Source organism: Heloderma suspectum, chromosome 1 (genome assembly GCF_057233095.1).
Source record: "Heloderma suspectum isolate Gila_16-S chromosome 1, 16-S_ref, whole genome shotgun sequence".
Taxonomy (NCBI): Eukaryota; Metazoa; Chordata; class Lepidosauria; order Squamata; family Helodermatidae; genus Heloderma; species Heloderma suspectum.
Window position 1 is genome coordinate 221226373 of NC_139458.1, and position 24208 is coordinate 221250580.

Genomic DNA, 24208 nt, shown 5'->3' on the forward strand with positions numbered 1-24208 from the left:
TTCCAATTCCAAAGAAGGGCAACGCCAAAGAGTGTTCGTACAATTGCGCTCATTTCACATGCCAGCAAGGTTATGCGCAAAATCCTACAAGCTAGGCTTCAGCAGTATGCGAACTGAGAACTACCAGAAGTACAAGCGGGGTTTCGAAGAGGCAGAGGAACTAGAGATCAAATCGCCAACTTTCGCTGGATCATGGAGAAAGCAAGAGAATTCCAGAAAAAGTCTATTTCTGCTTCATTGACTATGCTAAAGCCTTTGATTGTGTGGATCACAACAAACTGTGACAAATTCTGAAAGAGATGGGAGTACCAGACCACCTTACCTGTCTCCTGAGAAACCTGTATGAGGATCAAGAAGCAACAGTAAGAACCAGACATGGACTAACCGATTGGTTCAAAATTGGGAAAGGAGTACGACAAGACTGCATATTGTCGCCCTGCTTATTTAACTTATATGCAGAGTACATCATGAGAAACGCCAGGTTGGATGAATCACAGGTCGGAATTAAGATTGCTGGGAGAATTATCAACAGCCTCAGATATGCAGACGATACCACCCTAATGGCAGAAAGTGAAGGGGATCTAAAGAGTCTCTTGTTGAGGGTGAAAGAGGAGAGTGCAAAAGCTGGTTTGAAACTCAACATTAAAACAACGAAGATCATGGCATGTGGCCCCATCCCTTCCTGGCATATAGAAGGGGAAGAAATGGAAGCAGTGACAGATTTTATTTTCTTGGGCTCCAAGATCACTGCCGACGGTGACTGTAGCCATGAAATTAAAAGACGCTTGCTCCTTGAGAGGAAAGCTATGGCAAACCTAGACAGCATAGTAAGAAGCAGAGACATCACCTTGCCGACAAAGGTCCGTCTAATCAAAGCTATGGTTTTCCCAGTAGTAATGTATGGCTATGAGAGCTGGACTATAAGGAAGGCTGAGCGCCGAAGAATTGATGCTTTCGAACTGTGGTGCTGGAGAAGACTTTTACGAGTCCCCTGGACTGCAAGGAGGTCAAATCAGTCAATCCTAATGGAAATCAACCCTGAGTGCTCATTGGAAGGACAGATACTGAAGCTGAAGCTCAAATATTTTGGCCACCTAATGCGAAGAGAGAAGTCCCTGGAAAAGACCCTGATGCTGGGAAAGATTGAAGGCAAAAGGAGAAGAGGACGGCAGAGGATGAGATGGCTAGATAGCATCACCGATGCAATGAATGTGAACTTGAGCACACTCCGGGAGAGAGAGCGGAGGATAGGAAGGCCTGGCATGCTATGGTCCATGGGGTCACGAAGAGTCGGACACGACTTAACGTCTGAACAACATGGTGGTGCGGATTTTCATCAGGACTGCACTGATAATTTTACTCAGTAGGGTGTCTTTAGGTATTTGTTGGTGTTCATGGGATGGAACTTCTTCCCCCATGTTTCAGACCACACGATTATTCCTCAGGACTGGAAGGACTATATTTCTAGTCAACTCCCTGATTCTACAGACCATTAAACCGGTCTGGGTACTAGGCATGAATGCCACAAGTACAAATATTTTGGATTAAGAATTATTATGAAGTATTCAAAGTACCCACAACACATGCTCTTAAAATACACAGGTGTGTGTGTTTTCAGTTTTACCATGACTATATTTGGGAGCAGGCCTTTAAGCCTTCCTGATAATCTTGCTCCTTTCCCCTCAGTACAATGTCTGTGAAGAAATTGATTCCTGAAAGACTGACAGAGCTCATAATGAGAACCTGGTACAGAAAGGAAACAGAATTAGCCAAAATGCAAGGTGGTGATGCCGAGCTGGGACCATAGGACCAAATGAGAAATGAACTTGGATGCCTTGTGAGTTTGGTCTGCATGCTGGAAGGAACTGCAGCGCAATATATTCCTTGGACTTCATTTGGGCTCAGAAATAGTCAAAGGGGTATGTGTTTGCAGGATTTGGTCAAGCACTTGTTTTTTGGATTTAGCAGATGGTATGATTGCTTTGGCATATTTGGATTGCAGGAACTACCTTTCTTTCCCCTTTGATACAGGAGATGCAAACCAACAAGGCTCTTTAGGTATTCGGGTTAGCTTATACTTGGTTGTGGCAAGCTGGTACTGAGACCCTGCCCCTCAAGTGTCACAAGAAGGGTGTACTGATTTGCAATATTTGGACTGGAGAGGGGGAAGGGAGTACTGCTGTTTAGGAAACAAAAATCCAGCACTCATGGAAATCTGACTAGATGCTCAGATCAAGGGGGGATCTACGTGGAAACAAAATGAGAAGCACTTTCTGGTTATATCCAGATTTTCTTGATATCACCTTGGTCCATCAGGGGCACACGAAGCAGGGAAAGCGGAGTATATAGCACCTAAAACCCCACTTCCGCAGATCACATGAAAGTGCTTCTCGTTCTGGGTGGGTGGAGTAGAACCAAACGTCATCAACCCCATCAACCCTGCTCAGTGAATGAGAGAGGCTTGTTCCCTGCCCCTATCACAATCCCCTCTGTGTGTGTGTGTGTGTGTGTGTGTGAAGGAGGAGGCAGCAGCTTCCCTGCAGAAACGAGAGTTTGGGGCTGGGGAAGCAGAGGCTAGCAGGGGGAGGCAACTCCAAGCCCTTCCCCTCCATGCAGGATGCCTGTTCCTGGGCTAGCTATTCACAATATGTTGTGCACAATAAAGAATACACGGATGGGAAGGGGAGGGGCCAGCCAGTACTGGGAGACTTCAGTAGCAGTATTTCGCAGTAGTGTTACTGTGATCTGCTGAAAACTCAACATTACAGGGAGCAGAAGGAGAAGGGGCGACTAGTACTGGGAGCCCCCCCCCCACACACACACACTTTAGTTCTGTGCAGCTCAGTCCTATGTGTGTGTCTATTCAGAAGTAAACCTCATGCCATTCAAGTGAGGTAGTGTGCCTGAGTTTTGCAGCTGTGAAGTGTCATCCTACACCTTTTTACTTGGGAGTAAGTCCCATTGTATTCAGCAGGATTTACTCACTGGAAAGAGCGCAGAGGATCTCAGCCTTGCTCTATCTGTATTCCCTTCCCACGGCTGGAACTTTATATACCATGAACCTTCTCCCACCCCTCCCTTTTTCTGCATAGCCTGGGATTGCCAGGCATGTGTGATGTTGCTCAATCTCATACCATGATTATATTTGAACCTAACTGACTGGAGGTGGATTGGGGGAGGACAGGAAGTGCTGAAAGCAAGCTTAGTGGGTGTGTGTCCCCCGCCTCCCCACTTGGTGAGAGGTGCCGCTCAGCAAATGAGAGAGGCTTGTTTCCTGCCCCTCCAGGCTCCCCCCTGCTACTGTGCTCTGAAATAAAGCTACATACTGTGAATCACGAAGCTGCTACTGCGCAACTGTGAATGCTAGAAGCTGCGCTGTAGCACTTTTTAGAATTGGAAAGGCAGGCTAGTTACTCTGACTGCACAATTCTGAAACCTCGCTATAGTGCTTTAATGAATGGGAAAGGCAGGCTAGTACCCTGATGGGCGAAAGCAACTACTTCGCTATCCTGACTCCTTGAAAATGCACAACTGCGGTATTCTGAATGGGAAACAGTCTGCAGACTGTGCACCCTATTGCCAATGGGGAAAAAGAGTGAATGAGGGGAGGTGTGGCCCCATCCCTCAGCCGCCAGGTCACAGCCACATCACAGAGACATGCCCCAGATTTAATGCGGAGGGACGGGGCACACTGCAGCAGAACCGCCTGGGACTCACTTTAAGTAAAAAAAATATGGACTAAAAGGACTTTCCAAAAATGCAGCTTTCCAAGAGGGAGGCTGCTGGTTGGCTGCAGAATGACGACAGTGACATATATCACAAATGACCCTGTTGTGCGCTCTCTCCCTCCTCTTTAAATCAACAGTGTAGATTGGCTCCAAGTCACACACTTCTGTGGATCGTGTACACCTGAGTAACATGTTAGTTCTCTGCAGGTGTTCAAGCTGCTTACAGTACACCTGTGTGTGTGAGAGAGAGAGGGAGGAGGGATCATGATGGCAGGCCCTGCTCATTCAGCTGAATATCTGGATGGATGTGATGGGGGACCCTGGAAAAGCAAGGTTCCTGATCGCAGACAAAAAGCCCTATGCCTGTCCTGCACAGAGAGAGCCACTGGATAGAGTGTCAGACTAAGACCAGGGAGACCCACGTTCACATCCCTCCTCAGCCATGAAACTCCCTGGGTGACCTTTAGCCAGTTGCCATCTCTCAGCCTAACCAACCTTACAGGGTTCTGGTGAAGATAAGATGGGGAGGCATGTATGCTACCTTGAGCTCCTTGGAGGAAAGGTGGGATTAATAAAATAAATATTGTTGCAGACCTTGTAGATATTCCATTGACCAAAGAAAGATTCCCCCCTCCTGTACAATCAGTGTGCCCAGTTTGATCCTCTGTCTATGGCTAATGAATCCCAATTAGCAGCATTTCAATAGGACTTAACTGAACTTAAGTTTGCCTGTCTTATGCCCAAAGTAGAACATTTGAATTCAGAAGGCTCATGATAAAACAGCTTGTTTTTCCTTTGCCATGAACATGACAACTGATTCTTTGTGTTCACAATACAATTTAATGTAACTTGGATTTTCTTGCCAGAAATTGCACTTGGGTGGCCCCACGAGTTACAAGCGTTCAAACATCTCTGAGTCTTTGTCAGCCCTCCTCCTCCCCCTCTCTGTCAGCAGCATCCTCCAGCTGTTCCAAAGGGACTCAGGCTGGCTGGAAGGTTGTAAGATATTGCTTCTAAGAGAGAGAAATTGGACAGTTTGAACTCCATCCACAGGATTGTTTCCCCTGTTTTCACATGCTGTTTAATTGTTGTTCTTGTTGTTAACAATAATACTATTGCAAAAATGCCATTGCAATCATTCTCTCATTTGGCCTTGCAGCAACCCTGGGCCTTCCGGTTATGCATGTTTAATTTTGGAGAACGGGGGCAGAGAGAGTGTGAGTGACTTGTCCAAGACCATCCAAAAACCCATAGCTAGTAGAGGAGGCCCAGCATTTTTTCATTACCCTGGCTCTAAAAATAGCACAGCTTGGCAAGCTGGGAGTGCGTAAATCTGAATGAGAATACCCCTGCCTCCATTAGCACTGATCTTTATCCTTGGGCATTCTCTAGCTCTGGAAGACATGCCATGGCCCAGGGCATAATCAGTACACTGCGCTTGTCTTACCTTTGAGCCACCTAGAATAAAAGCCCACTTCAAACAGAAGGCAGCTTTTAAAGCTCCTGAATTGTTCTCCAGCTTGGATCAATTTCCAGCTCCAGCCATCCCTGCTGGTGCTTGCCTTCTCCAAAAGCCCTCCCTGCCAGCTCCCTCACCCCCTTCTCTCTGCTTGCCTGCTTAGCTGCGATGGGAAGAGCAGCAGCACCCAAGGGCAGGAGAGAGGCGAGGTTCTCCCTGACTTCTTTGCTTCCATTTCCATTGCAGTGACCTGCTGGGTAGCAGCGCACCAGGTTGCAAATCCCAGGGAATTATGGGAGAGAAAGTTGTTTGGAGGACTGCTGCATTTGCACAGTGCTGCCACTGCTGCTACTTGACAAGTAAATAAGGGGAAGGGGGGTTGGGGGGCTGGCAAAGACTGGTGGGGCTGGCAAGGGCACTTCCCCAATCCCTTGGGTTGGCTCAGAAAAATGATCCGAGTTCTATTTTTTTTACTGGGAAATTTGGATAATTTCCAAGTTAATCTGCGGAGCATTTGAGAGAGTTTACTCCAGCGGGACAGCTAGGAATTTTAGATCCTGGGGCCAATCTAAACAGAAACACTTCATGAAGTGACTTGGGCAAAATCCGCATGTGTTCACTAGGGATGGCGGAGAATTTCTCCCCGAAACTTCGGGGGGCCGAGCGCCAACGTGTTCGGCCCCCCGAACAAGTTTCGGGGAGAAATTCTCCGCCCCCCGCCCCCCCCGGGACGGGACTTACCTTTGCCGAATGTCCCTCCCGGCGGCGGGTCCAGCCGGCGGTTCGGCGGGTGTTCGTCCGGGGCGGGAACGGCAGCCGGTCTTTCGACCGGCTGCCGCCCCCGCCATTCCAATAAAAGAAAAAAAAAACGCCCCGTGATAGGCTACATGACGATTAACGTAGCCTATCACGGCTAGATCTGCAAAGTCAGCCGTGATAGGCTACATAAATCGTCACGTAGCCTATCACGGGTGACTTAAAAAAAAAAAAGCATGTACGGATAATGGCGGCCCCCATAGGGAGTCGCCATTCCCGTTCCTTATTTGGTCGCTGTAGTCTACGTAAATCTTTACGTAGACTACAGCGACCAAATAAGGAACGCGAATGGCGGCTCCCTCTGGGGGCCGCCATTTGCGTACGCGCTTTTTTTTTTTAAGTCACCCGTGATAGGCTATGTGACGATTAACGTAGCCTATCACGGTTGACTTTGCAGATCTAGCCATGATAGGCTACGTTAATCGTCATGTAACCTATCACGGGGGCGTTTTTTTTTTTTTTTTTAAACTTTGGAGTTCGCGGCCGGGCGAGGCGCCTCCTCCCCGGCCTGAATTTCGGCCGGGCGAGGCGGGAAGCCTCCCCCCCGGCCTGAATTTCGCGGGGGGAGCAGCGAAGCGCCTCCCGCCCACCGCGAACAAGCTTCGAGGACAGGTAAGTGACTTTCGTCCACCCCTAGTGTTCACAGAATTGAATTAGCTCTTTCCATGGTACATGCAGGGCTGTATTCCTCTGCATTTGTGGGGTAAATGGGAACTGCAGCCGCATTAGTTGGGCGAGTTGCATGTCCAACGAAGTGCAGTGGAGGACTTGCTTACGAGTAGACGTTCACAACAAACCCCACATACCCCACACATTTATGAGGCGGGCAGGCAAGCGGGCTGCTTCCTCCGCCACCACCCAGAGACTGAGCGGGATGAGCAGGAGTGCAAGAGGCACTGAGAGCAGAGAGCGCGGAGCAGCGAGGAGGGGGAGTGACTGGCATGTTGTCTTTGATGTATATTAACTGCCCAATCAACAGGCTTCCCGCCGCAAAAAACAAACACAGGCTCAATGAAGTAGTTCTGAGTACACATTCATGAAAATCATCCACCCTGGCATCCACCCTTTCTTAGCTGTGCAGCTTCGAATCAACAGGCGTCCACCATTTCTCAGCTGTGCTCCTTTGTAGTGTGCAGTTTCGAATTACTGTTTAAAGTGAGAGGCAGCGACTGAGCCCACCTTCTCAACAGTGCAGTTTCAAAGTAGCATGGTTCCTCCTGTATTCAGCAAAGTGGAACTGAAGGCAATGAGTTACTTCTGGGTAGACATGTTTACCCCTCTGCTCTCCCCATGCACCTGCCCCACACCAAAGTCAGCTGAGGTCACATGGACTCCCGAACAGCATTGCGGCCACTGTGACAGGAAAAATTTAGGGCAAGAAACGCTGGGCTAGTTACGGAGAGCAGCGTGTGTCATCTGACTTCGGATGGAGTAGAACCAGAGTAAAAGCCCCATGTAGATGGGGCCCTGGACTTAAATGTCTAATGGGGTACCTCCGTCACTTGCCCTTCTCTGGGTGGTCATTTGGAGGGGGGCTCAGGTGCAGGGCCCTTGGCTTTGGCACCGAGCTCAAGCCATAACGGCAGCATTGACTTGCCAATATCTAGTGACACCCCATCTTTGGAAACCTCCCTGCAAACAGATTCATGAAATGCCTACAGTACAATAATGTAAGCACCAGGGGCAGTATCTAATATGTATTTATTGGGTTCAAAAGAGCTCCCCTCTCCAAGTCATTTTTCAGGGATCATTGGGATAAGATAGCAACAATATTTGTTTTGTGATTGGCTAGGATCACTTATACAACCTGTATAGGAAGCAGTGCTCTGACTGTAACGGACTTCATTTGCCCATAGTGACATCAGCAAATAGCCAATTTTTGCTGGCTACATAACCCCATGATGTAATTATGTTCAGTACATGATCCTTGATTGGCCAGGGTCACTTGTGGAGCAATGAAACACAGAAAAAATGGCCACTGAAGTAGCAGCATTGGGCAGGGGAAGTGGCTTTGAACAGCCATGAAAAAGTTCATTTTAAGGGATCAAATCACTATTTTTGAACTTAAAAGCTAACATGGAGAACTTCGGGCTCAGCCGTTCTTCTGTTGGAATCAGTGGGACTTTGAAGTGCTTCATTTTGTCTGCTTTATGCCTTTAGTATACCTGAAAAGCAGTAAGCAAGTAATCTAAATAAATAGATAGTGGGTTGGATCCAGTTTTAGTCATAGTTATAGTCAGTTAGTCATGACAAACATCCCATTGGTTTCAACAGATCAGCCATTACTAAATCTGGATCCAGCCCAATATATTAAATTCAACAAAAGGTATTTAATCTTTATAAAATCAAATAATTTCTATCACTTTTAAAAAAATAAATCCCAGAAATAAATCAAATGTACGATTTTTTTTAATTTTATGAACTGGAGAAGCAGTATACACCAGGCCCTTTTCAGTTTTTTGGTTTTAAAATATCTTAATAAATAAAACAAATAATAAACTTACACACCAGCACAGTACCTTTTGGAAAAGAGGGACACTAGCTGAAGCAAATCGATCTGAAAGTGATGCTGGGCGTGTAAAGAGAAGAATTTGTATTCCAGGCTTCTGTGGAGAAAAAAGAATTGTGCACCATTTGGAAAGTTTGTTTTTCTAAAAAGCCTTGGTCCAGTTTCTGACATTACTTTATACAACATGATTTTAATTAAACTATACACAAAAATACAAAGATAAAATGAAACCCAAATCCATGGATTTCTCATTAATGTGTTCCTGATCTTTTTTTTTAAAAAAAGTAAAACACATGTGTACGCGCGCGCGCGCACACACACACGCACACACACTCCAGCAAGTAAACACAAACATGAAAAAGCTTTTTGTGTTTTAGATCAGTCTCTTGGGGAGAGATTTTGCAACATTTCAAACCCCATTAGCTTTGGTGCTGCATTTCTGTTCTCTCTAAATGCTCTGCAGGAGTTCAAAGCGAGGGAAGTCAAGTGGTTCCTTTAGACCAGTTCTCTTGAGGTTATTAAGGTTTCACAAGCTACAAACATGGATACATTTCAGCTCCGCTCCTGTCTCCAAAACTGGACAGTCTAGGGGAAAAGAAAGAAAAATAAACAGATGAGTATTGGATGCATTCCAGTGTGTGTTCTCTGGTTCTTCCTTTCTTTTCCTAAGGTCACAGTTCAATGGTATGACACACTGACGAACAAAAAATGGGGAAGGGAAATGGACGGCATTAACAAAAGTGTCATGCAGAACACATGGGAAGTAATGGCATCAGAACTCCTTTAGTCACTAAAAAGCCTGCAAAGAACAACAAGGGAAAGACAAAAAAGGGCACAATTTAAAGAGGGGCAGGGCAGCCACATACCCCTGTATTGAAAAGAACCTTCACATCTGAGAATTAGGAGTTATCAAAAGAGTGATCACAATGAATGGTCTTTATGAATGAACTTTTTGCCATTTAATCTTGAATTTAAGTTAAGAACTTATGAGTCTCACTACTTTCTCTGGGAGAGAAAACGAATCATACGCTTAACTCCCCCCCCCCCCCCCCGAAGTTAATGTGACTGTAGAGTGCATCATTTTGGCTGGGCTACGCCCTGAATGTGTGTAGCGGCCCTTCACCGTACACTTCCGGAAACCAGACAGGCTCACGTTTTCATTGCACTTGCAAGGATTCAGTGCACTTGCATGGGTCTTGTGCATTACGAGGGTCTTGCCCAGTCAGTACAATGCTGAAAAGATGACTGTTTACCGAAGTCTGCTGGCCAATTGCAATTCAGAGAACACAATCCAATCAGGTGTCCTCAAGCTGTTCCTGAGTCATCGCAATCGACAGGGGGGCTTCTCCGGGTACACATCTTTTACTGGGAAGGGTAATGAATCGGGTGTGTCTGATGAGCCCGGTTGTGCAGTTCCTTTTCAGGCAAACCCTGGAGCCAGAGCTATGTGTACTCCGCTTTCAAGAAGAAATCACAATTCTATTTCCCCGGGGCAATCAACATTCAGTGACCAGAATAACAGAATTCTGCTCCATGTACAAATGAGACAAATTCACTGTACTTGCACATGTTTTCTTGACTGACTGGCTTCATGTTGGCTTGAAACCTACGTTACTCCTCCGTTCGCATAAAGAGCAGATTTTCAGGGGGCACAAGAGGTTGCTGGGGGAAGCAAGGGGGACAGGAAAGCCCTGTTCCGTGGACTCGCTTCTGAGCATGGAAGCAGTGCGGGCTGGGGGCTCCAATTCAGTGGGGCTGTGAATCCATCCTTGGTTTCAGTCAGAGCCAGGCAGACCTCTAAAGGATCTATCCAAGGTGCCGAACCATGTCCCCCAAATAGGTTCAGCACCTTGGATACCTCCTTTAGAGTTCTGGCGGGTTCTAACTGAACCCCAGAATGGATTTTGAGCCCCACCAAAATTGGAGCCACCACCCTCCACTGCAAGGAAGGAAATTTAGGATCTCTGCTAGTCATAGGGAAATTCAAGGAGCAGCACGGTGCTGAATTCCCACCCATCCTGAACTCCTAGATATCCTGGCTGTCTTCCCGGAGGCTTTGGACTTTTCATTTAGCATTGCCTTCCCACTCTGCAACCTGGAATCCTAAAGATACAGACTTGTGTGCCTGGTCCCAAATGCTGCACTCCCTCCCTGCTGAATTTGCATGGGATCATGGAATACCACAGTCATGCCTGTATGTGGCCCACCGCTGCCCGTGGTGGGTGGAGAATTTAATTTGTAACTTTTCAAAGATGACATTAAACCTCCTTTTCAAGGCAAGGTCTGATTCAACTCAAATTGTAAATATGTATAATCACTTCCTCCCACAAAGGAAAGCTTCCATTTAGACTCCTTCCCTGTTGCTTCCCCACCCTCTGCCCCCCCCCCCCGGCCCAGTTATTATTTATCTAATTACAATGACATTTTGCAGAAAAGCCAGGGTTTGGCTTGCAGCCCTGGAGCACTTTGAAGATCTTCAGAGTTTGGCATGGGCCGAGCAGAGTGGTGTCTGTGAGCTCAAGTGCAGATACCGGTATTGCAACAGGCATGGCAGGGAAGAAAAGACACACACAACAAACTTTAATCAGTTCTGCAAATCTTATGTCTACTCAGAAATGCTCTCCCTTTTCCTAAGCTTAAATGGATCAGTGTTGGTATCTGATGCTCTTAGGCTGGGTACTTTAAAGAAGATTTAAGAAATTATAAAATGTAACTTTAAAACAACCCCTAAAATACAGTTTCTGTGCTCTGAAGTCTAAGATCCAGCTGGGTATTCTGAAGCCAAATTCAGAGTCTGCCTCTGCCGGCACCCCTTCCCAGCAGCAGCAAGCAGACCCCATTGTCCCTGGGCCCTGTATGAGACATCCTCAACCACCAGAGTCCACTTGGCCATAAGTCCTGTATGTGTGTGAAACAAAATTAAAATTGTGACCTCCCCTCCCCCTGCCCTTTTATCCCATGAACACTGAAATACTCCTGGAAAAGTAAGGCAGCAAAGTCCTTCTGGAAGTTTCTCAGGTTCAGGCTTTGCCCAGTTTCCATGGTAAAGGAGTCAACACGTTTCTAGGTGCCCTTCTTATGTGTACTTGGCAAGTGAGTGGGCAGTCTTAAGACCTGTCTACCATACTGATTTAAACTAGGTAAAATGTTATGGCTTGTTTCCCCCTTTCTCTCCCCATCCCAATCCTGTGAATTATAAGTCTCTGTAGGAGCCACTGACAGAAAATTCTCAGCACTGAAGGAAGCCAAAGCAAATTAAAACACGTTTACATGTGTTGTGTAGATACCCTTAAGATTATAACTGGATGCAGTGGAGGAGGAGAACACAGCTTAACAGGTTTAGGGAAGCAATCCTGTTGCGATGACTGTAAGTCTCCAAACTCAGAGGCTTTACGGTCATTCTACACAGGGCAGGGGGAGTGGCGGAGGCCATCTCCCTGCCCTCCTGCCCTGCATTTTCGCTAGATGCGCCTTTTTGCCCACTTAGCAAAAGCATCTCAGAGGGGGATGGAAGGAGGCTGGGGAGGCCTTAGGATGGCTTGTATCCTGGCATCCCCAGTCTCTTCCCCTCCCCACCCACCAAAATGCGTCCCTTCCCCCTTCTCCGAGGTTGCATTCCTGACCTTGGAGAGGTAGCCATTGAGGTTCTCTCTGCTCTGGCTGTGGGGTGTGGGGGGAGAGCTCTGATTCCCATCTCCAAGGCTGAAGAGCTGTCTCTGACCTTAGATCTGGGAATCCAAATTATGCTATGGCTCCTCAGACGCAACCATAGAATCGTTCCCTTGTACAATTCAACACCTTTGGATGATGTTCTTTGAATAATATTGGGGAGGACATGACCTGAGAACTTAAAGCCGTAATGGCAAACCCAACAAATCCCACGTTGAAAATCCTGCATGATCAGTTATTTTTTCATCCCTACAGCCAGTTTGTCTTCCACCAGTACTATGATCAGGGAACGAAAATATTCTGCAATCCCCAAATCAGAAAATCTCACTGAGTGCAGATTTCAAAAGACACCATTCATATTATCCAACAATTACACCAATCTGAGGAACAGCTATGAAAACCAGAATGTTTTAATGTAAGGCTATTCAGGATAGATGTCGTTTCTAGTGATGTTGCTGAAATTTGGTTGTGTGTGCATGTGCGTGTTGGATATGACACCCCCTCCCCCAGTTCGGAAATGATGAGGTATATTCTGTTATGAGACTGGGAGGGTAAATAACTTTTCTTCCTGGTGGACCCCTTCTTTACAAGGGTTCTCCCACCAAAAGACAGGCTGCTATTAGTCAGGATGAACCTCCTGACACACCCTAGTCTGTCCAGCTGCTTTGGGAGTTTCTGGGCCCTATTGCCAAGGACCTTCACCCCAGGCCTATGACAAAAGAAAAAGAAAGATGCTTTGGGCTTTCCTTCCCAAAGTTCAGAACTTTCCAAAACCCTTCTAAAAATCTTAAAATACTAGCAGTAGCTTTGTAACCATTCAACCTTTTACATGTGGAAAAGTTCAGTGAGAAATCCCTTTTAAAACAACACAGCCAAAGGACCAAATGTAACAAGGAGTTTATATTTAGGAAAAACAGAGAAACAAAGGGAAAAACCCAGAGAAGGCCACAAACACATACTTACACAGATTTCCAAATAAAATCAAAAGGTCAGTCTAATTTATCTAGATACATTATCTACTTGAGTAGAGTCTTCAGCCTGAGACCCTGTGCAGAGTTTATTGCAGAGAGGATAGTCTGAGAGAGCACATCTTGGCTTCCAGTTAGAAGGTATATGGAAAGCTCTAGAAGGACTGTGAATCTTTCTTTTTATGGGGACCTCAGTTCAGTAAAAGCCAGCTCCTTTGTAAAGCCTGATGGTTAGTCTGTCCAACAACATGATGGTCTCCAATTCAGATGTTAGTGGTCTAGCCAGCAAATCAGAAAATTATCTAGTGGCTGGACCCACTTTCTTTACAACAATAAACTTACCTATCAAAAGCCCAAGGTGGTTGGAACCAGTCAGCCTATTAAAAAAATGGCCTTTCCCTGGGGTTCTGATCTGGTGCTCAGTGTAATGAGTTTTAGGTGCGAGGATAAGACCTATATTATTTTGCCCTGAAGTTAGTGTCCAGTAAATATGTTCAGGTTTTCTCTATTAGTTATAATGTTTTACTGCTGCTTTTAAGAACATAAGAATAGCCATGGTGGATCAGACCAAGGGTCCATCTAGTCCAGCATTCTGTTCACACAGTGGCCAACCAGCTGTAAACCAGGAAACCACAAGCAGGGCATGAGCGCAACAGCACCCTCCTGCCCATGTTCCCCAGCAACAGGTGTACATAGGCTCACTACCTCTGGTAATGGAGGCAGCATATAGCCATCAGGACTAGTAGCCATTGAAAGCCTTTTCCTCTAGGAATTTGTCCAACCCCCTTTTAAAGCCATCCAAATTGGTGGCCATCACTACATCCTGTGGTAGCAAATTCCATAGTTTATGCGCTGTGAGATGAAGTACTTCTTTTTATCTGTCCTGAATCTCCCACCAATCAGCTTCATGGGATGACCCCGGGTTCTAGTATTTTGAGAGAGGGTGAAAAATGTCTCCCTATCCACATTCTCCACACCATGCATAATTTTGTAAATCTCTCTCATGTCTCCGCTTACCCTCTTTTTCCCCCAAGCTAAACAGTCCCAGCTATTGTAACCTTCTCTCATAGGGGAGATGCTCCAGCCCCTTGATCATTTTAGTTGCCCTTTTCTGCACTTTTCCCAGCTCTCTCTCTCTCTCTCTCTCTATATATATATATATATAGAGAGAGAGAGAGAGAGAGAGAGAGACCAGAACTGTACACAGTATTCCAAGTGTGGTCGCACCATAGATTTGTATAGGGGCAGTATGATATTGGCAGTTTTATTCTCAATTCCTTCTCTAATTATGCCTAAATAATAACCCTAAATAATTTAGTGTCATCAGCAAACTTGGCCATTTCACTGCTCACTCCTTATTCCAGATCTTTCATGAACAAGTTGAAAAGCATTGGTCCTAATACAGATCCCTGTGGGACTCCCTGTTTAGTTCCCTCCATTGGGAGAATTTACCATTTATTCCTACTCTCTGCTTTCTGTTCTTTAACCAGTTACTGATCCACAAGAGGACCTGTCCTCTTATTCCATGACAGCTAGATTTGCTCAGGAGTTTTTGTCAAAAGCCTTTTGGGAGTCCAAGTAAACAATGTCTACCGGATCACCCCTGTCTACATGTTTATTGACACTCTCAAAGAGCTCTAAACGGTTAGTGAGGCAGGACTTAACTTTGCGGAAGCTGTGTTGATTCTTTTTCAGCAGGGCTTGTCCTTCTATATGCTTACTAATTTTATCTTTAATAATGCCTTCAACCAATTTACTCAGAACAGATATTAAGCTAACCGGCCTGTAATTTCACAGATCCCCCTTGGATCCCTTTTTGAACATTGGTGTTACATTGGCCATCTTCCAGTCCTCTGGTATAGAGGCTGACCTTAGGGACATGTTGCATATTTTGGTTAGAAGATCAGCAATTTCATATTTGAGTTCTTTGAGAATTCCTATATGGATACCATCTGGGTCCAGTGATTTATTTGCTTTCAATTTATAGTAAGGTTGAGAACGTCTTTTGTCACCGCTATTTGCCTCAGTTCCTCAGACCCCCTTTCTGAAAACATCAGTACAGGCACAAGTATCTGTCCTATATCTTCTGCAGTGAAGATGGATGAAAATAATTCATTCAGCTTCTCTGCAATCTCCTTGTCCTCCTTCAGTACTCCTGTAACTCCACTGTCAGCCAATGGTCCAACTGCTTCCCTAGCTGGTTTTCTGCTTCTGATATATTTAAAGAATTCTTTATTGTTGGCCTTGATGTTGTTAGCAATATGCTCTTCGAAATGCTTTTTTGCATCTCTTATTGTCTGCTTGCATTGCCTTTGTGTAAGCTTGTGCTGCCTTTTGTTATCCTCACTTGGGCAAGACTTCCATTTTCTGAAGGAAGCTCTCTTTTCTCTAACTGCTCGTTAACCATGCCAACAACCTCTTGGACTTGGTGCTACCTTTCCTAACCTGTGGTACACATTTTAGCTGGGCTTCTATTATTGTGGTTTTGAGTAATCTCCAAGCATTCTGAAGGGATTTAATCCTGTTGGCTCCCCCTTTTAACTTCCTTTTCACCAGTTCCTTCATTTTAGAGAAGTTCCATCTTTTGAAGTCAAATGTGACTGTGTTGGACTTCCTGGGCAATTTTCCACTTAAGTATACATTAAATCTAATAGTACTGTGGTCATTGTTTCCAACTAGTTCAACAACATTTACATCTTGTACTAGGTCCTGGGTGACACCACTTAGGATTAAATCCAAGGTTGCCTCCCCTCTGGTTGGTTCCATGACCAACTGTTCTAGGGCAGAATCATTTAGGGCATCGAGAAATTTAACCTCTTTGTCATGGTTGGAACATGTATTTATCCAGTCAATGTGGAGGTAATTGAAGTCACCCGTTATTACAACACTTCCTTGTTTGGAGGCCTCCCTGATTTCATTTTCCATCTCAAGGTCACTCTGAGCATTCTGGTCTGGGGGACGATAGCACATTCCTAGCACAAAATTAGTTTTGGAGCCTGGTATTGTCACCCACAGCTTTTGTGGAAGAGCCAACCACTTTTAGGTGTTCTAGTCTGCTCAACACTATGCCCTCTTTGATGTATAGGGCAACACCTCCCCCAGTATGCCCATCCCTATCCTTCTTGTAGAGTTTGTATCCAGAGATGACCATATACCACTGGTTCTCTCCATTCCACCAGCTTCCTGTAATGCCCTCTATATTCAGGTTTTCCTTTAAAATCAAGCACTCCAACTCTCCCATTTTGGCTCAGAGGCTTCTAGCATTTGCATAAAAATACCTATACACAGTATCTGTCCCCAGATGCCTCTGGCGTGTGCATCTTTTGCTATGGGACATTGGCCCCTTTGATTGGCTATTATGTTCTACCATGCACTCCTGGCCTATTTCCTCCTCTTCTACATTTGGGCAATCAAAAACATTTTCATCTTCATCCTTTGGGATGATTTAACCCAAACCAGATGCTACCCAGGTCCTGTTGGCTTTCCCCCAGGGTTGAGTTTAAAAGCTGCTCTGCCACCCTTGTTATGTTTAGTGTCAGCAGTCTGGTTCCATTTTGGTTCAAGTGGAGCCCATCCCTCTTGTATAGGCCCAGCTTGTCCCAAAATGTTCCCCGGTGCCTAACAAATGTGAACCCCTCATCTGCACTGCTGTTTCATCCACACATTGAGACTCCTCAGCTTCACCTGTCTAGCTGGCCCTACATGTGGAACAAGTAGCATTTCAGAGAAAGCCACCTTGATGGTTGTGGATTTCAACCTCCTACCTAGCAACCTAAATTTGGCTTCCAGGACCTCACAACTACATTTCCCCACATTGTTGGTACCAGCATGGATGACGCGTGATATCTGCAACCTTTGCACCAAACAGGCAATTCACCATGCGGTCTACACGCCCATTGTAAAATCAGCTGTCTATGTGTCTAATGATCGAATCTCCCACTACCACAATTTTGATGTTCTCTCTTATGTCCAGACTGAATTTTAGCCATGGTAAATGTTTCGCTCTGTTGGCACCAATCTTCTAGTTAAACCTATGACTTTCCTCACAACTCCACAACTGTATCACTTTTCCCTTGCATACCCCTGCCACTAGAATGCCTTTCCACCTGACATCTGACTCTCCTCTTTTTCTCAAACTGTACTTATATGCTTCCTTAAGGGATAATGTTTCTACTTTTGTCTTGTTTTCCCAGTTCACCCTCCTTTCTTTCCCCCCCTACCACAGAGGTGGACAACTTGCTGCCCTCCAGATGTTTTCTCCTATAACTCCTATCATCCCTCACCATTGGCTATGCTGGCTAGGGCTGATGGACATTGTGGGTCAAAACATCTGGAGGAACACAAGTTGTTCACTCCTGCACTAATGGCTGCGTGTGGATAATTATTTCTCCATGTATTAGCTTGGCTGTTGTCAGGAGCTGCCCCTTTCCATCATGTAACTCCTTTGCTGAGGTAACTGGCTGCCTATCCGCTACCAGGCCAGGTTTAAAGTTTTCGTACTAGTGTACAAAGCCCTAAACAACTTGGGACCAGGCTACCTGAGAGAGCGCCTTCTCCCTTACCAACCTGCCCAGTCACTAAGGTCATCAGAGGGCTTGTTCCTGGTGGTTCCAGATGGACCTATGGCCTGACTGGAGTCCACCAGGAGAAGAGCCTTCAGTGTGATGACCCCCTTTCTTGAGAATTCCCTGCCCTTGGTGGTCAGGCAGGCATCAACACTGCGTTGTTTCCGGCGCCTCCTGAAAACTAGGATGTCAGAGAATTCCGCCACAGATCTCGGGAAGGCCGAATGCCCCCCGAAATTGGTGGCGGAACGGTCTGCCCCCCCGGGATGGGGCGGATCTTCCTGGCGGCGGCGGCGGCTCTGGCAGCAGCTCTGGCGGTGGTTCGGGGGCAGCAGCAGTGGCCGGTCTTCCGACCGGCTGCTGCCGCCGCCGTTTCCAGTTAAAACAAAAACAAAAACAAAAAAATGTGATAGGCTACGTAAAGATTTATGTAGCCTATCACAGCTAGATTTTAAAAAAACACCGTGATAGGCTATGTAAATGTTTACGTAGCCTATCACGGCTGAGTAAAAACAAAATAAAACGCGCGTATGTAAATGGCGGCGCCCATGGGCGCCGCCATTTGCGTTCCTTATTTTGGCACATCTTAGTCTATGTAAACATCTATGTAGACTAAGACGGCGAAAATAAGGGGAACGCAAATAGCGTAGACGCTACGCTATTTGCGTTCCCCTTATTTTCGCCATCTTAGTCTACATAAATGTTTACGTAGACTAAGACATGCCAAAATAAGGAATGCAAATGGCGGCGCCCATGGGCGCCGCCATTTGCGTACGCGTGTTTTTGTTTTTTACTCAGCCGTGATAGGCTATGTAAACATTTACGTAGCCTATCACGGCTGACTGCAGGGACGCAAACGGCGGCAGCTACAGCCGCCGCCATTTGCATCCCTGCTAGCCAGCGGCTGGATGTCCGGCTGCTGGCGGAGCCAGCTGGCAGCTCCGCAGAATCACTGCGGAGCACAGCCGGCTGGCCAGGATTCCGGGGGGGGGGGAGGAACGGAGCGCCTCCCCCCGGCGAGGATTCCAGGGGGAGGGACGGAACGCCTCCCCCCCAACCATCAGCATAATCCCCGAAAGGTAAGTACCTTTCGTACATCCCTCCTGAAAATAGCTCTATTCCAGGAGACATTCCTTAATTGGCTAGTCACAGTTCCTATTGGCATTGTTTTTTAAAAAATGCATGATTTTAAGGTGGTGTTCTAATCTTTTCATTCTTTTACTGTTTTATCTTTTGTGTTCACCACTCCAAAACTTGTTTTGGATATGGGGTGTTATACAAATATTGCAAATAAATAAATCATAAATAATTAGTTGAGATAGATATAAGCATTTGCCTTCTCACTCCCTTCATGGTATGTCTTATATTAACCATTGTTTCCCATTTCCTTTGAAGGAAGGGGAGAAGGAGCTGCATGCGTGAGCAAAACCGTGCACATCTTGGCCTAATAAGCCAAAGTATGGTTGTCCGAATGTAACCAATGTATCTAGTCTCTAATTTAGTTTGTAAGCCTGTGGGCAGGGACTTCTTTTTGTTAATTTGATATAGTGCATAGAAATTGTAGGTAGATCATGTCGCGCAGAGTGGTAGGCAGCAGTATTGCAACCGAAACTCTCCCCACGACCTGAGTTCGATCCCAGCGGAAGCCACGTCTTGGGTAGCCGGCTCAGGTCGACTCAGCCTTCCATCCTTCCGAGGTCGGTAAAATGAGTACCCAGCTTGCTGGGGAAAGGTGGTCATGACTGGGGAAGGCAATGGCAAACCACTCCACTATAGTCTGCCATGAAAACGCCAGCAAAAGCGGCGTCCCTCTAGGAGTCAGCAGTGATTCAGTGCTTGCACAGGAGGAACCTTTCCATCATTTTCATTATGAACAACAGCAAAATGTACTTTAGTCTTCGGGTTTAATTTAAAACCCTTTCTCCTTGGCCAATACTGATGTGGCATAAAATGTATGGATGCATCTAACATGTTTGTTTTTTCTTTTCACAATAGCAGCCAGAGGGGTGGAGGTGGGGGGAGGATCAGGACCGTAGTGTGCATGGAGGGGTTAAGCCTTTCCTGCCCTGCTGCACTCCAGGTGAAAATTGCTCTCCAAAATCCACTGTTAGCTCTTGGAGGGAAACTTCCTTCCTAGGGCTAATAGCAGCTTTGGGAGGGGCGATAATGTCACGTCTGTTTTAGCCCTAATAAATTATTAAAATACATTATTTGTTCTATCCTATTTGCATTTTTAAAATGGCAAATTTTAAACAATGCCAAAAGAACACTCTAGATGGATGGCAACATCAGCCAACAGCATATATATTTGGTAGTATTGTCATAGACGATGAAGAGTCTGGGGAACTGTGGAGCCCATTTTATGGGATGTTCTGGGAAATTAGTTTAAATTTATTGCTGAAATGGCTTTATTATACATTTAAGAAAAAAGGAAACAAATAGACAAATGATATGTAATGTGATTCTGGCTGCTAGGATGCTTATAGCACAAACCTGAAAATCTAACAAAACAACTTCCTTATCTGGCTGGTTATATAAATTCTGGAACGTTATGATTGTTCATAAGATCACTGCTATTGTAACAAAGCTAGGAATGTATATGCTAATGACTATGTTGTTAATTATTGGAATTGCTTTATCCCATATCGGGGAGTAGCCATAGCTCAGTAGCAGAGCACATGCTTTGCATGTAGAAGGTCCCAGGTTCAATCCCTGCCTTGACCACTGTTGCCAAGTTTCACTTCCCATCCTCCTTGGAGGGCAGTCAGGTATTGCCACAGGAAGGACGCAGTAAATTATAGACAGTCACAAAACCACATTCCACATAGCCTTCATAACAGCAATAGACAAGCTAGCTGAGCAAAGAACATTTTCCAACCAACAATATAGTGCTGTCTGAGTCCAAATAATTCTATAAAGGGATGCTTTCTTAAGAGAAGGTGTGTGGCTGCTACCTAGCTAAAGAGAAACAACTGTACAAATGTAATGCAATAGACTGTTCATCTGATAAGGACAGGTCAGCCCTGCTCTAGGTATATGAATACCCTTTGAAATTTAAAAATATTTAATTAAAATTTTCTAAAGCAAAAGCATTTAGCACAACAAACTAATTAACTCATAATTAAAGCAGCAAATGTGAAAAAAATAAGATTTCCCTCTTGGGAGAAGGAGGGCTGGAGAGTGCCCAATGTAATGCCAATTTTTTAAAAGGGATCCACGGGGAGCCAAGAAATTACAGGCCAATTAGCTTAACATCTGTTACGGGTACATTGGTAGAAAGCAGGGCTGTGCATGGACCCCCTGTTTACTTTGGATGCCGATTCAGACCTTCCAAATCAGTCCCACTTTGCTTTGGACCGCTTCGGAACCAGTCTGCTTTGCTTCAGATTCAAAATGAGATTCGGATATCTGAATTATTCGGATTTGACGTTTTCAAATAAATACACGAAATCTGGGGACCTGGCAGCTTCCATGGAGGTGATCCCACATGCCAAATTTCAGACAGTTTGGCCCACGGGTTTCTGTGCTAGGCACAGGTAAAATTTGATTTTTTCAACAAAAACTCTCAAAGCAAAGAGCTATAAATTTTCACTGGTTGCACAGAAGTGCATGAAATCTGGAATCCTGACAAGCCCCAATGAGGGTCATTCAAGCTGCCAAACCTCAGAACGTTTGGTCCAGTAATTTTTATGCTAGGCACTGGTAAAATGTGCTGTTCTCAGAAACTCAAACCAAAGGCCATAAAGGGGTAATCAGAGAAGTTAGGTGTTTAGGAAGAGGTCACTATTCCTACTGTCTTTGAAGTGCAAAATAACCACTCTCCCCAGTACTATTTTCCTATTCGGCTTCACATTGGATGACCTCAGGCTGTCTTTGGCTGAATGGAATACACATTACCTGGAAAAACAGGCTGGTAGGTAGGCTGGCAGAGTAGTTTTTGTACTAAAAGGTGCTTTTTTCAACACAAGCTCTCAAAGCAAAGAGCTATAACTTTTCACTGGTTGCACAGAAGTGCATGAAATCTAGGCAATGGGAAGCCCCCATGCCAAGATCCCAAAGATGCCTCATATTGGGCTTGCTTTGCCACACAGTGTAGTCTTAAATTTAGGTAATATATGTTAATGTGTGTAGTGCTTTGCCCACTATATATTGAAATGTGGACTTGTGTGTAATGCTTTGCCATAGTTTGCTTGACCACAACACAAGTGCATGCACACATACACACACACACACACACACACGAGCAAAAGAAAAGCAAATATAGAACTACCTACAAGCAAAGGCAAGGGGAGAAGTACAATGCACTATCTATAATCTTAACAGAACAGAAAAGGGCTTTTATTTTTTATTTTTTTTAGGGAAAAGATATAGAGTTCAAAAATGGGAAGGGAAGGAATACAGGAATTGAGAAGGGCAGGGGAGGGGCAAGAACAAGAAAAGGAAAGTACTTATTTTAAATATTTTTTTATAAAGGATCTAGAAAGAAAGAAAGAAAGAAAGAAAGAAAGAAAGAAAGAAAGAAAGAAAGAACGAACGAACTAGTAAGCATTAGGGATGTACGAAAATCACTTACTTTTCTGAAGGGTGACATTCACGGTGGGGGGGAGGCACTCTGTCCCTCCCCCCGAAATTCTCTCCAGCCAGCTCCACTCCGCGGTGATTCCACGGAGCCGCTGGCTGGGGCCACCCGCAGCCGGACATCCAGCTGCTGGGCAGCCTGCACAGGGACGCAAATGATGGCTGCCATAGCTGCCGCCATTTGCGTTCCCTTTTTTTCCCATGATAGGCTACGTAAATACTTACGTAGCCTATCATGGCTATAATGAAGAAGCGAATGGCGGCTGCGGATGTGGCCACCATTTGTAAAGCAGCGTGAATGGCAGCAGGTAGGTGTCCCATTTCCCGCGCCTTTCGGAGGGCGGGGGGGGGGGCTTTGTTCCGCCACGGATTTCGGGGGGCCAAATGCACTGGCATTTGGCCTCACCGAGATCTGTGGCAGAAATCTCTGACATCCCTAGTAAGCATGCTTGAATTGAAAAGGGGTGGGGGAGAGCCAAAGAACAAGGCAAGGAGGGAGGAAACTGAAGTACTTTTCAATTAAAAAAAAAAAAAAGATATAAAGAATCTAGAAAAGAAAAAAAGGGAACTGTTGAATTGAGAAGGGCTGGGGGGGGGAAGGAAGAAGAATGACAAAGCTGCAGTACGAGAGAGAGAGAGACAGACACACAGACACACAGACACACAGACACACAGACACACAGACACACATCACACATCACACATCACACATCACACATCACACATCACACATCACACATCACACATCACACATCACACATCACACATCACACATCACACATCACACATCACACATCACACATCACACATCACACATCACACAGCTCTAGCCAACTCTCTCTCTAACCAACTCTCACACAATGAAATGAACGCAGGCTGATCTCCAATATATACACCCGCCCCAGCTCCTCCACCACTGTCACTGATTGGATACAGCTGGGTTAAGTTCAGCCCTAATCTGGCAACCAGAGTTGCCATTTGCCAAGGCTCACTATTTCCCCCCTCCCTCCTTCTCCTCCCCCCCCTCCTCTTCCTTGCCTCATCCCTGATCTTTCTCAAGTTGATACATTTTGGAGACAGGCTGTCTGGGCTTCAGAATGGCTTCAGAATAGCTCTGAATCTCCGAGGTGCACTGAGGCACTTCAGCAGCGACCCGCTTCGCTTTGGAGCACTTCAGTGCTGTTCTGATCTGCTTTGGATCTCAACAAGGCAACCCTGAATCAGCCTGATTTGCTTCGGTATTCAGATTCAGCACCAAAGCAATGCACAGCCCTATTAGAAACCATTATTAAAGATAAAGTTTTCAAGCATATAGAAGGACAAGCCCTGCGGAAGAAGAGTGAACATGACTTTTGCAAAAATAAGTCCTGTCACACTAATTTTTAAAGAATTCTTAGAGAGTGTCTAAGGCTTGTTCCCCACCTTGTCCACGCTCCCCCACTCAGGGAAGTTCACTACCCTGTAGTTTATCCCACACCTCTCCCCTCTCATCCAGCATTGGGGTGAATCTCCATCCTGTATCTGGAGAAAAAGCAAACCTCGCAGCATGCTTCCCATTGAACTCAGTGGGACTTACTCTCCTGCTTGAGACTGCAGGGGAGTGAGATTTACTTACCGGGGAGCAAAACTTACTTCTGAGTAAACATGCACTCAGTGGGGGTGGCTTCACAGAGACTCTCATCCAGCATCAGGATATGTAAAGATTAAAGGTTAAAACTGCGCTTTTATGGATGGAGAAACGGCCTTTATTCTATAAATAAGTCACTATCCTGACCCATTGAAATAGCAAAACTACGCCTTTAACAGAGAAAGCAGCAGTGCGGCTTCGATTTCCTCAATGGGACAAAAACACCCACCCCTCTGACCAGCTCACTGCCAGGTCACAGCCACGTCCCAGGGGCACGCCCAGGGTTGAA